Here is a 14,555-nt window from a genome sequence, read left to right as displayed (position 1 = left end):
ACCAAGTCAGGCCTATTTCAGTGTTGACTTGACCAGTCACTGATGTGCAACAACAAACCAAGTCAGGCCTATTTCAGTGTTGACTTGACCAGTCACTGATGTGTAACAACAAACCAAGTCAGGCCTATTTCAGTGTTGACTTGACCAGTCACTGATGTGTAACAACAAACCAAGTCAGGCCTATTTCAGTGTTGACTTGACCAGTCACTGATGTGTAACAACAAACCAAGTCAGGCCTATTTCAGTGTTGACTTGACCAGTCACTGATGTGTAACAACAAACCAAGTCAGGCCTATTTCAGTGTTGACTTGACCAGTCACTGACGTGTAACAACAAACCAAGTCAGGCCTATTTCAGTGTTGACTTGACCAGTCACTGACGTGTAACAACAAACCAAGTCAGGCCTATTTCAGTGTTGACTTGACCAGTCACTGACGTGTAACAACAAACCAAGTCAGGCCTATTTCAGTGTTGACTTGACCAGTCACTGACGTGTAACAACAAACCAAGTCAGGCCTATTTCAGTGTTGACTTGACCAGTCACTGATGTGTAACAGACGCGCAGTGTTTGATCATTTAAATGCTTCCAAGACTCTGCACTTTCCTGTCGTAAAACACATTTGACTTCAATGATATTCTCACACAAGGGATTTTTACGAGTTATAGCATACTTTATTAGCAAACTCTCAAAAGTGATGAGAAAACTTTTCTTTAGGCTACTCTAGCATTATGCAAAGAGGCCTCAGAGCACTCTTTGCTTACAGGACATGACATCACAATGTAACAGTGTCTCCCCAGCACAGGAGCAATCCCATGATGCAACGGGACAGGGGTGGGACACGTCAATTACAGCACAGAGGCAGACACAGTTAGATCACAGTGAAATCAAGAAGACAGTAACATTTGATACAATGTCGTTGACACGTTGTTGGGGTCCCAAACACACAGGTGCCCTAGAGCTGCATCTCTCTCTCTCTCTTCCCCCAGGAGCTTTTTTAAGAACACGAATGGTTACAGTTCTAGATAAGACTAGCAGAGCAGCATGCATTTAGTGTGTAGTAGTAGTAGTAGTAGTAGTAGTAGTAGTAGTAGTAGTAGTAGTAGTAGTAGTAGTAGAGTGTGAGTGGAAAAAGAGTGTTGTTAAGAGACGGGCTGGATTCCTGTCTGAAGATAGGCCACACAGATGGCTTAAAATGAACTCTGTCTGAAGATCAAAATAAGAAACATCCATCTACCACTAAAACCCTCACGCAGGAAAGTTACATACAGTCAGGGAACCCCAACTGTCCTCTCTCTGTGTGAGAACCAATAGTTTCAAGGTCACAGAGGCTCTATTCCAATCTCCTGCCTCCCTGGGGTTAGAGACATTCCTGTTTGAAAAGGAGCACTTTTTTGTACAGTGGAAGTAGTATCCTTTCTTCAATCTCTCCATCTGGGCAATTCATAAAGAATCTCAGAGTAAGAGTGCTGATCTAGAATCAGTTTTGACTTTCAGATCACAATGAATAAGATTACAGTATATGGACAGGGAAGACCTGATCCTGGATCAGCACTCCTACTTTGAGATGATTTATGAATACAGGTACAGAAGGCAGCCTGCTGCCTCAGAGCCAGCCCAGAACCACCCCACTCAGCCAGCAGGTGGCTGGTCCACACTGTTGTAGTTGAGAACCAAATGGCACCCTATTCTCTATGGGCCCTGGTGAAAAGTAGTGCACTATAGCCTCTAGGGTATATGGTGCCGTTTGGGACATATTAGTGTGACTCACTGACCAACACAACACAACACTGCTGTTCTGATGCTTCTCAATGCAAATCATGACTCAGAATAACACGTAGGTTGAACAGATTTGGTATTAGACCAGTCATCATAAATCTATGACACCCATCGTAGTCTTGTGGTGAATCTTGCTCCCTGACTCAGACCCAGGCTGTGTCTATATGGGACTATGTAAATGTGCTGGAAGACTAGGCATGGCACAGTAACAAAGCAGTCATGATGAGATGACAGATGGATATCTGTTGGATAGGCCTACTTCCATTCCTATTGGTCTGAGCAGTCACACATCCACACACACACAGTCCCCCCCCACACACACACACACACAAACATGTGTCAAGTCAACACGGTAAATTGGAGTCATTAAACTAGGGGAAACATCTCCCATGTTTGCTTTAATCTAATTCATTAGTGGGTTCCTGCAGCCTCAGCCTGGCACAATGGACCAGAGACCTCCTCCTCTATGGCTGTATCCCATATGGCGCCCTATTCCATATGAGCCCTGTTCAAAAGTAGTGCACTATGTAGGGAATAGGGTGCAATTTAGGACGCTACCCTCTGGAGATGAAAATAGTGTCTGATTCCCTAGCTGCTGCTGCCTGGGCCTGGCTGTTCAGTCATCTCTCTGTTTAAAGCCCTGGAGCCTAGCCAGCATGGGGATGGGATGGGGAGGCCCTGCTCAGTCCCTGGCCCCAGCCTGTTCCCTGCTCCATTCCCGGCTTTAGCCTGTTCCCTGCTCCATCCCCTGCCCTGGCCCGTTCCACCTCCTCTCAGAGCATGATGATCCTGTCAGGAGAGATTGGGCATGATAGTAGTGAATGATGTTGGGGTTGTCTCTCAATATCTGAACCTCACTACAGTACTTGTAGCCTACTGTATTGCTCAATTACTGTATAAAGAATGTATTGATTGTGTGTGAGTCTCTGTACTGTAAAATTTGCCTGTTGATAAGGTATTCTTCTCAACTGATAAGTTGTTCTGATCTTGAATCACGTGGCATAAGAATCATGTAATGACTAACATCTTTATATGCCATGTCAAGCAATGAATGAAGTACTGTCTGTACCATAAATCTGATATGAAAAATATATTTGCATAACATGTAGTGAGTGATAGATTAGAAACAAAGCTATGGAGTTAACGTTACTGTCAAAAAGAATGGCTGTTGACAGATTTGGCTGTCTGTCATACTGGGGCTGATATAACGTTACTGCCAACGAACAAGCGCAAGACAAATATATCCACTAGCACTATCCTGCTGATTTGATTACCTGGATACAAATGTGAACGTCATGACGACAATGCACGATAGAAATTCGCACTAGTAACAGGCAACTGTTACAATGCAATAACTATGTAACTAATTGGTGTGGTTACAACGTGTCACCACCGCGCCTGTGTTGTTGCTATACGAAGCTGCGTAGCTAGCCTAGCGTTGCTACAGCAAATTTACGATTGCGCGTACACGCACATTGATCGCACACAAGGGCTATACTAGAGTGCCTCTTTGCATTTAGCTATGGGCTAGCATAAAGATAATCAACCTACTTAGGCTATGGGGAAACATTGCGTTCTAGAATATAATCGTAATGCATCTAGCTATGTAACGACCTTGGTAGCGATGATACATTGCGTCAGTCCTTTTAAAATGTAGCTAATGTGGCCTACTGCATTCTTGCATGTTGACATCAGCCAATATTAGCTAGCTAGCTAACTGTCAGTATCCGTTTGCATAGCAGCGGTGTGCATACCTTGACCACTCCAATCCTTGATCCGAAAGGAGCCGGGTGTGGTTACAAAAAATCCTCTATGTTTGTCATGATGGAATGTTGAGACATTGAGTGGAATTCCATAGCGGGGGCGTTATGCATGCGGCGTTGATTCTGCAGCTGAGGTTCACACGCAGACATGTGAATTTAGCAGTGAGATAATGAGTTTTATCTAATCGTCCCTTTTCTCCTTCTCTCCCTGTCAACTCAGCATCTCTCTCTATCGCTGCAGATCCGTGACGTGACTAACGTTACTCCTTCATGATGATCAGCCAGCCTGACTGCGCGCTCGTTCACGATCCTATCCCCCTCGCAACAGCTCGCTATGTAAACGCGTTCGGGTTTTAAAGCGCTAGTGCACGTGTAATTATGATTAATGAGCGTGGCCGCGCCCAATATTCCATAGGAGGTGCCCGGACTTTAGTTACTGTTACTAGGTCTTGCAAGCCTCATATTACAATTTCACCCCCTCTATTCTATTCTATTCTGGTGTATTTTCATTTAATTATTTTCATCAATGAAGATCCAGATATGGCAGCGTTGTGTGCTTTGATATTGTCTCTACCACATGTTAAGATATTGCATTAATAACCGCTATTTCACTGAGCATTTGCTGACAGCTTAGAAATATATATTTTTGGGGGTAAATACTTCAAAGGAGCTTGACGAGGATGTTCAAAACTGCTCATATAGGGTTAGGGTCAAATTCTTGCCACTTGATTATTGTTGACCTATTACATGTGCCAGGTTTTCTCACCGTGCTTACACCTTCCTATTTGTGCATAGATTTTCATTAAAGGCACAACGCAGGTTAAAGGCACAACGCAGGGATTTCTAGGAGTGATCCATAAAGCGATGACGTACTGTCCTTGCAATCCGGGATTTCTTGGGACGTCCATACCACATTGAAGTTTAAATTTAAAATCGTTACGGTAAGAGTAAAGGTTAGGGTTTAGGATAGGGACGTCTCAAGGATCACGGATAGCACTAATCGATTACGTATCCATGCACAAGACAGTACAGTATACAACTCTGTTGCATTTCCTTTTAGCTACCTCAAAACATAATCTGAGAGGAGTTGTTTCGTGTGTAACAGTTACCTCGATCTAGCTGTGATCGCCAATGGAAATCAAACGGTCTGAATGGCCAGCTAGTAGCTAATGTAGCTAGCCTACTGTGTGTTCATGTTGCCCTCTCCAGTCCTGGCAGTATTCTGTCCAGTAGATTCCCACCGCTCTCTCGTCACTACAGGATGCTCAAGCTCTTCGGAGCGCTAGTTCTTGTCCGACTGGCTCTTGCGTGCTTAGCTTCATGGGTGCTGGAGAGCTATGACACCGCTTGGCACCACAAACGTGTTCGGCAGTCTAGCGGCGGGGATGGAGAGGAAGCTAGTAGTAGGACCAGTCTTCCTCTGTATCCCTGCGGCGACTTGGATAACATATTCTGGTTCGTGCAGGTGAGTGGATCCAGCTGCTTACTCAATTTGCTATCTAATTGCTAACTGGCTAGCTAATGGCTGTCACTGCCACTTCACTTGTCACTGTCAATTGTCACTGACTGGCAGAGACAGCTATTAGCGAGTAGCTAAGTAGCCCAAGCAAGCTAATAGATGTGATTGCCTGGTAATAGTGGCTTGCCTTGTAAAAGGCTACACTGAATGCGGTCACTAACAGACCAGTTAGTTGCCTTATTGGGTGCTGTACTGTCATGCATGGACAAAGCAAAGTTTGCACCAGCCAGGCGAGCCAGCCACCGATATTAACCTCTTAAGGATCGGACCCTGTTTTTCAATTTTCGCCTAAAATGACATCCCCAAATCTAACTGCCTGTAGCTCAGGACCTGAAGCAAGGATATGCATATTCTTGATACCATTTGAAAGGAAACACTTTGAAGTTTGTGGAAATGTGAAATTACTGTAGGAGAATATAACACATTAGATCTGGTAAAAGATAATACAAACAAAAAAACATGCGTTTTCTAATTTATTTTTTTGTTCCATCTTTGAAATGCAAGAGAAAGGCCATAATATAATATTGCAGTTTAGGCGCAATTTAGATTTTGGCCACTTGATGGCAAATGTGCCGAATTGGTCAATTGATACATTTTCTTGTACATAACTATAGAGAACATACAAAAATCATATGGTAAAACAAAATGTAAGTTTACACACTCCCAGGAATGTCATACATGATGGATTATTAGTTTATACACTAACTTTCACACATCTAGATGGCCGGGCGGGGTGGGTGTGATGCCAGAGACAGCAGGGGTTCAAACTGTAGAACCCAGTTCCTACATTTGAATATAAACATTGATTTTATCAAACAAAACTATGCTACATTTTATCTCTGAATGAATGAAGTAAGTACATTATTTACCTTCAGAGGTGAATGTATCAAACCAGTTGCCGTGATACGTTTTTTGTTGTTGTGCACTCTCATCAAACAATAGCATGGTATTTGGTCACTGTAATAGCTACTGTAAATTGGACAGTGCAGTAAGATTAACAATAATTTAAGTTTTCTGCCCATATAAGACATGTCTATGTCCTGGAAAGTTTGCTGTTACTTACAACAGTCATGCTAATCACATTAGCGCACGTTAGCTCAACCGTCCCGTATACGGGACACCGATCCCCTGGAGGTTAGCAAGTTGTAAGACTTTGAACACTGTTTTAACTATACTGAACAAAAATACAAACACAACATGTAAAGTGTTGGTCCCATGTTTCATGAGCTGAAATAAAAGATCCCAGAAATGTTCCAAAGGCAAAAAAACGTATTTCTCAAAAATGTATCAAGAAGCTGCTTAAACAGCATGATCATTACACAGGTGCACCTTGTGCTGGGGACAATAAAAGGCCACTCTAAAATGTACAGTTTTTTCACACAACACAATGAATGCCACAGATGTCTCAAGTTTTGAGGGAGCGTTCAATTGGCATTTTGACTGCAGGAATGTCCACCAGAGCTATTGCCAGATAATTGAATGTTAATTTCTCTACCATAAGCCACCTCCAATGTCATTTTAGGGAATTTGGCAGTACATCCTACTGGCCTCACAACCACAGACCTCGTGTAACCACGCCAGCCCACGACCTCCACATCCGGCTTCTTCACCTGCGGGAACGTCTGAGACCAGCCACCCGGACAGCTGATGAAACTGTGGGTTTGCACAACCGAATAATTTCTGCATAAACTGTCAGAAACGTCTCAGGGAAGCTCATCTGTGTGCTCGTCATCCTCACCAGGGTCTTGACCTGACTGCAGTTCGGCGTCGTAACCGACTTCAGCGGGCAAATGCTCACCATAAATGGCCACTGGCACGCTGTAGAAGTGAAACGGATGAATCCCGGTTTCAACTGTACCGGGCAGATGGCAGACAGCATGTATGGCATGGCGTCGTGTGGGCGAGTGGTTTGCTGATGTAAATGTTGTGAACAGAGCGCGCCATGGTGTCGGTGGGGTTATGGTATGGGCAGGCATAGGCTACGGACAATGAACACAATTGCATTTTATTGATTGCAATTTGAATGCACAGAGATACCATGACGAGATCCTGAGGCCCATTGCCGTGCCATTCATCCGCCGCCATCACCTCATGTTTCAGCATGATAATGCACTGCCCCATGTTGCAAGGATCTGTACACAATTCCTAGAAGCTGAAAATGTCCCACTTCTTCCATGGCCTGCATACTCACTAGACATGTCACCCATTGAGCATGTTTGGGATGCTCTGGATCGACGTGTACGACCATTGAAGAGGAGTGGGACAACATTCCAGAGGCCACAATCAACAGCCTGATCAACTCTATGCGAAGGACATGTCGCGCTGCATGAGGCAAATGGTGGTCACACCAGAAACTGACTGGTTTTCTGATCCACGTCCCTACCTTGAAAAAAAAAAGATCTGTGACCAACAGATGCATATCTGTATTCCCAGTCATGTGAAATCCATAGATTAGGGCCTAATGAATTTATTTCAATTGACTGATTTCCTTATATGAACTGTAACTCAGTAAAATCGTTGAAATTATTGCATGTTGCGTTTATGTTTTTGTTCAGTGTAGGTAATAAGTCTGTTGAATAGAGGGGGTGCACCAAGTGGAATTCTGTCCTGTTACGCACAAAGGTGTCTGACATTCATATCACCTGCTTCCAAGACAAAAAACGCATTCCAGACTTCGAGACGTTCTGTACTGATACCATTGAAGTGATTCAACCTGTTCTTGTCCTCGCAACAGGTAAATCAAGCATTGCTTCTTGTTCATTAATTTTGTTGCAGCCTCCAATATTACAGTTAGCTGAGTTGCTGAAATGTTACAAGAGCAACCATGAACCTGAAGTGAGTTATTATTTCTCAGAAGTCTGTCTGTCCGCCTAACAGGTGACCTGACGGATGCGAAGACGGAGAGCAAGGTGGGCTCCCTGCAGCATGAGGTAGAGTGGCAGGCCTATCACAACATCCTGAAGAGGTGCTGGAACGCAACAAATGGATCCACATCTGCTGAAACCATGGTGACTAATAGAAGCTTCCTCTCATATCCTCTTACACGTATTGATTTCTATAAAGAGGAAATCAAGAAGGTCCTATTAACAGGGTTGAGGGATTGGTATGGAATTGGTCCATAAATGTCTAGATTTGTACATGGCCAATCAGTTGAATAGGGAGTTGATTAGAGTATATTCTAGAATAAAGTAAAGACACCACATACCTACAGATATGTGCATTCTTTGTGCATTTTACCTCAAAGCTGAGCAGTCAGTCACTTCACTGCTTAATGCCCCTCCATTGATATTGAATTACAAACACTATTAGAGTTTAAATAACATATCTCCTACAGCCTAACTGTCCACTTTAACCCATTGTTAGAAGCTGCTTCAAATATAAATTCTCTGGTAGACATTAGTTCAGGGCAGATTAGATTGTAGCAGCATTACATTTGTTAGGCAATGTGAGTTCCTGTGGTTTCTGGTAAGGATATATATTCATCAATAAACTTGAGTTGGGAATTAATATCCAGGTCAGAAACCCTTAAAGGAGGCTTTGCCAGAAGAGAGGTTGTACCATTCATTTTGTTGGAAACCTCTTCTCTGTTTGTTGATCCATGATCATTATGTGAAACTGGTATGTGTTCATAATGTTTAGCAAGGTCTCTCTAACTTACATTCCTGTTTTTATTATGTTTCTGACAGATGCCTTCAATATAATTTCATTGGATAGCATCAACAACTACTACAGGTCAGTATTCACTCTTGCCTGCAATGTCTGGAATGAATGTTGTTTACATGTGTCATAATAATAATTATTATAATAATATATATTTTTTAAACACATAAAAATAACTAAACAACAAAAATATAAAAACAACAACAATATATATATACAACAAATGAAAATTAAACATATACTCAAAAAAAAAACACTAAAAATAAAAATAGAAAAAATAAAAATAACAAATAACAAAAAATAATAAACTAATAAAATTAATATATATATTTTTAAAATAATAAAATACTATTTTAAACAAAAAATAAGACAAATAAAAATAAAATATGAAAAAAAAAATTGTAAAGTGGTTGTCCCACTGGCTATCATAAGATGAATGCACCAATTTGTAAGTCGCTCTGGATAAGAGCGTCTGCTAAATGACGTAAATGTAGATGTAAATGTAATGTGTCAAAGATATAGGCTACAGTAGGCCATATGACGTGTGTCACTTTGATTTATGTTCAGAGACTATACAAACTATTTGTATTTGTATTTATCAGGGATCCCCATTAGTTCCTGACAAGGCAGCAGCTACTCTTCCTGGGGTCCAAACACATTAAGGCACTGACATTACACATAAAACAATACATACAACAGTACATCATATAACATTATTACACCACTACATATCTACAATACAAAATGTATATGTCTAGCTTTCTAGCAACCAGCTCTCTACGGCTGTGTTCACACAGGTAGCACAATTCAGATTTTTTTTCTTCACGAATTGGTCTTTTGACCAATCAGATCAGCTCTGAAAAAGATATGATGTGAAAAGATCTAATGTGATTGGTCAAAAGACTAATTCGTGGAAAACAGATCAGAATTGGGCTTCCTGTGTAAACTCAACCATAGCCACCAGTGTAGCTAGTGGGAGTGTGAGTTGCCTCTTTGTGTTCGCTTGTCTGTGTAACATGAGCACAAGAGACTTACAGTATTTATTTATCTGAGCTATCTAAAGAGCTATCTAAAGCCAGAAATAGATGCACACATACAGTTTACAAGCTAGATTCTACAGTAAAAGACAGTTCTCCATCATAAAACAAGGCAGAGGTGTTGAGAGCAGCACACTGTATGCTGTCACCAACTCAGTCACATAATAATGTTGCCTGTTATACCCAGGAAGTACTCAGCCAATCAGAAGGTGGGCTCCTTCCACTATCTCCACAAGACCCCCTTCGGTAACTATTCCTTCATCTGTGCTGATGCTTCCAATACCCCTGGACCCAAGCGGCCGTACAACTTCTTTGGCATTCTCAACCAGGTACACGATGCCCACAACCAGCTCAACACTAGCCTGGTCCCAGATCTGTTTGGCATGACAACAACCATAGAAGTTGGCTGTACAGCACAAACTGATCTGGGACCAGGTTAGCTCAACACAACTGAATACATTTTCTACTCCACTCTACTCTATTCCTACTCCATGTCATTCATTTAAACATAAGACTGAGACATTACAGCCTATCTGCATAATAACTACAGTATGTCTTTATGCAACTCCATACATGACAGACTCAGATGGACCTTTGGCCACTATACCACTTCAAAGGGGTTATGGTTATGGTTAGGGTGTGTGGTTGTGAGGGGTGCTTAGGTAACAGAATAATGTTTGTGGGTTACGTTTCTATTAAGTAAATCTGGTTCTTCTCTTGTCACTGTATGTCCTATTGTTTCTCTGTTGATGTGTAATGGCACATCTCTAACATCAACACCCCATACAACACATCATTTCCATTTAATCCCATATGGATATGTTTTGGACAAAGAATAACTTCTAAAAGTTAGAATACCTCATGAAACAAGTTACTATCTGGTAACTATGGAAGTGTTATGGTTGTTATAACAACCATGTCATTTTTGCCTGTGTGCGTGGAGCTCGGCTGTAGCGTACCTGTGTGAACACCTGCACACCCTGTGGGGCCTGACGTCTGTACTGCACAGCCGACAGGTGCCCCCTCTGTTTGTGTCCTTCTCAACCCTAAACCCCCTGGCCTGACAGTCCATAAATCCCAAATTAAAACCTAGGCCTCTCTTGAGAGGATTGGATAGGTGTAAGCAATATCTTGCCCTCTGATAGGCCAGGTGTAAAAAAATAAAAATAAAAGTTAACCCAAAATAAGCTAGGACTGTTATTAAAAGGCTTATTAAAACATTCAGTGAAAGTTTTAAGGAAGTTATTCAAAAACCTCGAAATAACCCATCATTTCCATTCTCAAAGTGTTAATAAAACCTCCCAAGAAAACATTCAAGGAACCAAAGTAAAATGTTCTCAGAACCCCCCATTCAACCTAAAAATGAACGTTCCCAGAACAGGCTACATTTTCACTTCCGTTCTCAATGTTTCCATTCCCAGAATCAATGGGAAACCAAAAATGTTCGTTCCCACAACATTCCAAGGAACCAAATGTGCTAGCTGGGATATGTTAGGAATTTGTAAGTGCTTAAGATCCAGTTCAATCTCTTTAACTGTTTTCCTTTGTCTCCCAGCGTCTTCAAGTCTGACCTCTTGGGCCTGTCTGTCCCTGCACCTGGTCATTAAAGCAGACACCTTTTACTACTCTCTGATGCTCTTCAACCTCTGCGCTGCCTTAGGTGAGTCTCCTACTGGGTCCAGAGGACAACCATCCATTAAACTCTACCTGTCTCTCCACCCTGTCAGCCGGTCTCAACTCGCTCCCTACCCCTTGCCCTTTCAATGTTTATAGATCTGTAAAGTGTAAACCTGTAATCCTGCTACAACTACCTACCCAGCCCGTTTAGATCTCCAAACATCTTAGGGTTAGGGCCAAGGGGAAGCAAGCCAATTGGGACAGACTGTGTGCGTCTGTCCACCACGTGTGTGTATCCATCTAGTCACTCTCTGTAGGCCCCTGGTTCATAGGAGAGTTGATTGATGGCCACAGCGGAGCTTGCTTTGACTTTGGAGTGTTCATCGACGGACACTTCATCGAGGTAAGTCTCACTTATGTCATTGGGGTTGTGCAGGTGAGGAGGCTGGTATTTCATCATGATCGTTAATAAGACATTATAAGGTGGTCATACATGCTTATGGCAAGTCTTTCAGTGCAATATACCTGCATTATAGGGCATTATGCTTGCAGGCTTTTAGTAAAGTTCTACCAGACAGATACAGTGGAAGACTACAAGGCAGTGCTTCTAGTTCAGTTAAAGGGTTACCTGTAGTTCACCAACTCTCTCTCTCTCTCTCTCATATTTCCCAACAGGTGATCTTATTCAACACCTGTGCTAGAGCCTTCACCTGCGTAGTCGTGGCAACTCCTTCCGCTAGCACTTGTTCCGTCCGGGCTGTCGGTGGAAGACTCTGGGGGTGCACACAGCCATGTTGCTGCTGCTGACCTGGCAGGGATACTCCTGTTACTTCCTGCTGGAGACATACAGACCTCTGGCCTTCTCCCTGTCCCCGGTCCGCACGTGGGCAGTAGGGCTCGCCCTGCTACTGGTCTACCGCCCCTGGATGGGCCCCGCCCCCCATCTCCGTGACGACAGCACGACAACAACAGCCTCTTGACAGTTGCACTTCTGTTCTTGACTTTCTACTACGGACTTCTCTTTGAGCCACATCTTTGTATTTAGTTTACCATAACTATCTATCCATTCTTCTTTTCCACATTCAGACTAAGTCAGACTCTTACGCTTTGTGCACTCTTCTCCCTTCACAGCCACTCCATCACTCTTCTATTTTCCACTTTCCACATTTCTAAATAGTTTAAGAGTAGAGTTGTTTCATATGTATCTTAGTGTATGGCATGTGTAGACCACATCCCTAGACATAGTCACAGCTATGAAGGTCTCCTTGGTACAGTGAAGTCACTAGACTACACCAGTATATATTGTGAAGAACAGAGAAAATATATATTGTGGATAGAATTGCTTGTTCAGCCAACATGACTGCGGTTTCTCAATAGGAGAAGGCTGACTTAGACAGTATGATGAATTGTCTCTCAGCTGTATTGCTGTGGTAAAAATTGTATTATTAGTTGACCACTTGAGACTTGATTTGTAGCAGTTATTGAAAGTGCTGCCTTGGCCAACTGCCACACACATCACCACTGCCAAAGTCCTGCTCTGGCCTCTGGAGTTTTTCTGTGACGAGTAAATGCCTATGAGAACGTGATGACACAGCAAATTGAACTGACACTTGCAACAGTTAACATTTACATAGGTCATTTTGTTTAACCCTTAATAGTATATTAGTAATTGTTGTATATTCTGTAGCTATGGCAAACTACAGAAATATTTGACAAGAAAATTATCATTTTCTTTAAAGTATTATTACATCTGTTTTTTTATTTTGTTGCTCTTTGAAAATCTTCTGGCTAAAGATATCAGCTGTTTCTCAGGAATGGGAGGACGTGAACAATAGGCTGTGTTTTGGGTCGGGCTATATGACAACACATATATATTCCATAGTAGCTCATAGTGGTGAATCCATCCACTCAAATCCTGTTAAATAATCAATACTTTTTAGTGGTTTTCAAAATTAACGTAAAATGAACGTTAAATAATAGCTAGGGTGAAATCACCTGAGATTTGTATTATTATTATGCTGGTTAGTTATTTATCCTGTTTGTATTGTGTGATTTCCTTGCACTGATTTCCTGCACTGGTGAAGGTTATTCCCTACTGATAAGTAGATTTGGGCAGCTTTGTGTTGTATTTTATCTCTAGAATGAAGATATAATTTCGGGGAGTTTTCAGACCAACACTGGTTGCAAATATAGGGCATTAATCTGGAATCTATCAGGGTTGGGGTCCAATTTACCATTGAATGAAGATTGGAATTTCAGTTTACTTCCTGAGTTGAACGACAAAGAACAAAATAGTGTCTCATTAACTTTACCGATACTCGCTCAGTACCTCCCACAAGCTATGTGACACGTCGTCCACTAGAGGGCAGACTACCAAGGCTTGAAGGGTCTCTTACAATAATCTCCATGCCCTATTTGCCACTCAAGGACATTCAGAGACTTGTCCCGAAGCCACTCCTGCGTTGTCTCGGCTGTGTGCTTAGGGTCGTTGTCCTGTTGGAAGGTGAACCTTCGCCACAGTCTGAGGTCCTGAGTGCTCTGGAGCAGGTTTTCATCTATGGATCTCTCTGTATTTTGCTCCGTTCATCTTTGCCTCGATCTTGACTAGTCTCCCAGTCCCTGCCGCTGAAAAACATCCCCACAGCATGATGCTGCCACCACCATGCTTCACCGTAGGGATGGTGCCAGGTTTCCTCCAGACGTGACGATTGGCATTCAGGCCAATGAGTTCAATCTTGGTTTCATCAGACCAGAGAATCTTGTTTCTCATAGTCTGAGGGTCCTTTAGGTGCCTTTTGGCAAACTCCAAGCGGGCTGTCATGTACCTTTTACTGAGGAGTGGCTTCCGTCTGGCCACTCTACCATAAAGGCCTGATTGGTGGAGTGCTGCAGAAATGGTTGTCCTTCTGGAAGGTTCTCCCATCTCCACAGAGGAAATCTAGAGCTCTGTCAGAGTGACCATCGGGTTCTTGGTCACCTCCCTGACCAAGGCCCTTCTCGCCCGGTTGCTCAGGCGGCCAAACAATTCCTTCGACCTCATGGCTTGGTGTTTGCTCTGACATGTACTGTCAACTGTGGGACCTTATATAGACATGTGTGTGCCTTTCCAAATCATGTCCAATCAATTGAATTTACCACAGGTGGACTCCAATCAAGTTGTAGAAACATCTCAAGGATGATCA

At 42.6% G+C, this 14,555-nt stretch overlaps 1 protein-coding gene and 1 pseudogene across 3 annotated transcripts in view; one reads left to right on the top strand and one right to left on the bottom strand.

The window, feature by feature from the left end:
* Window positions 1–4,999, bottom strand: part of LOC121544665 (tau-tubulin kinase 2-like) — a 43,699-nt gene extending 38,700 nt beyond the window's left edge. For 2 of the 3 annotated variants that reach the window (XM_041854700.1, XM_041854702.1), the window contains exon 1: window positions 3,532–3,852. The gene's annotated coding sequence lies outside the window, so the exon portion shown is untranslated. Of the gene's footprint in view, window positions 1–3,531; window positions 3,853–4,649 lie in introns of those variants that run through there. The other variant, XM_041854701.1, reaches the window with a different exon arrangement.
* Window positions 5,000–7,001: 2,002 nt separating this feature from the next.
* On the top strand, window positions 7,002–13,856 carry LOC121544258 (annotated as a pseudogene).
* Window positions 13,857–14,555: the final 699 nt, after the last annotated feature.

Source organism: Coregonus clupeaformis, chromosome 29 (genome assembly GCF_020615455.1).
Source record: "Coregonus clupeaformis isolate EN_2021a chromosome 29, ASM2061545v1, whole genome shotgun sequence".
NCBI classification, from domain to species: Eukaryota; Metazoa; Chordata; class Actinopteri; order Salmoniformes; family Salmonidae; genus Coregonus; species Coregonus clupeaformis.
This window is presented reverse-complemented; position numbering and strand designations above follow the sequence as displayed.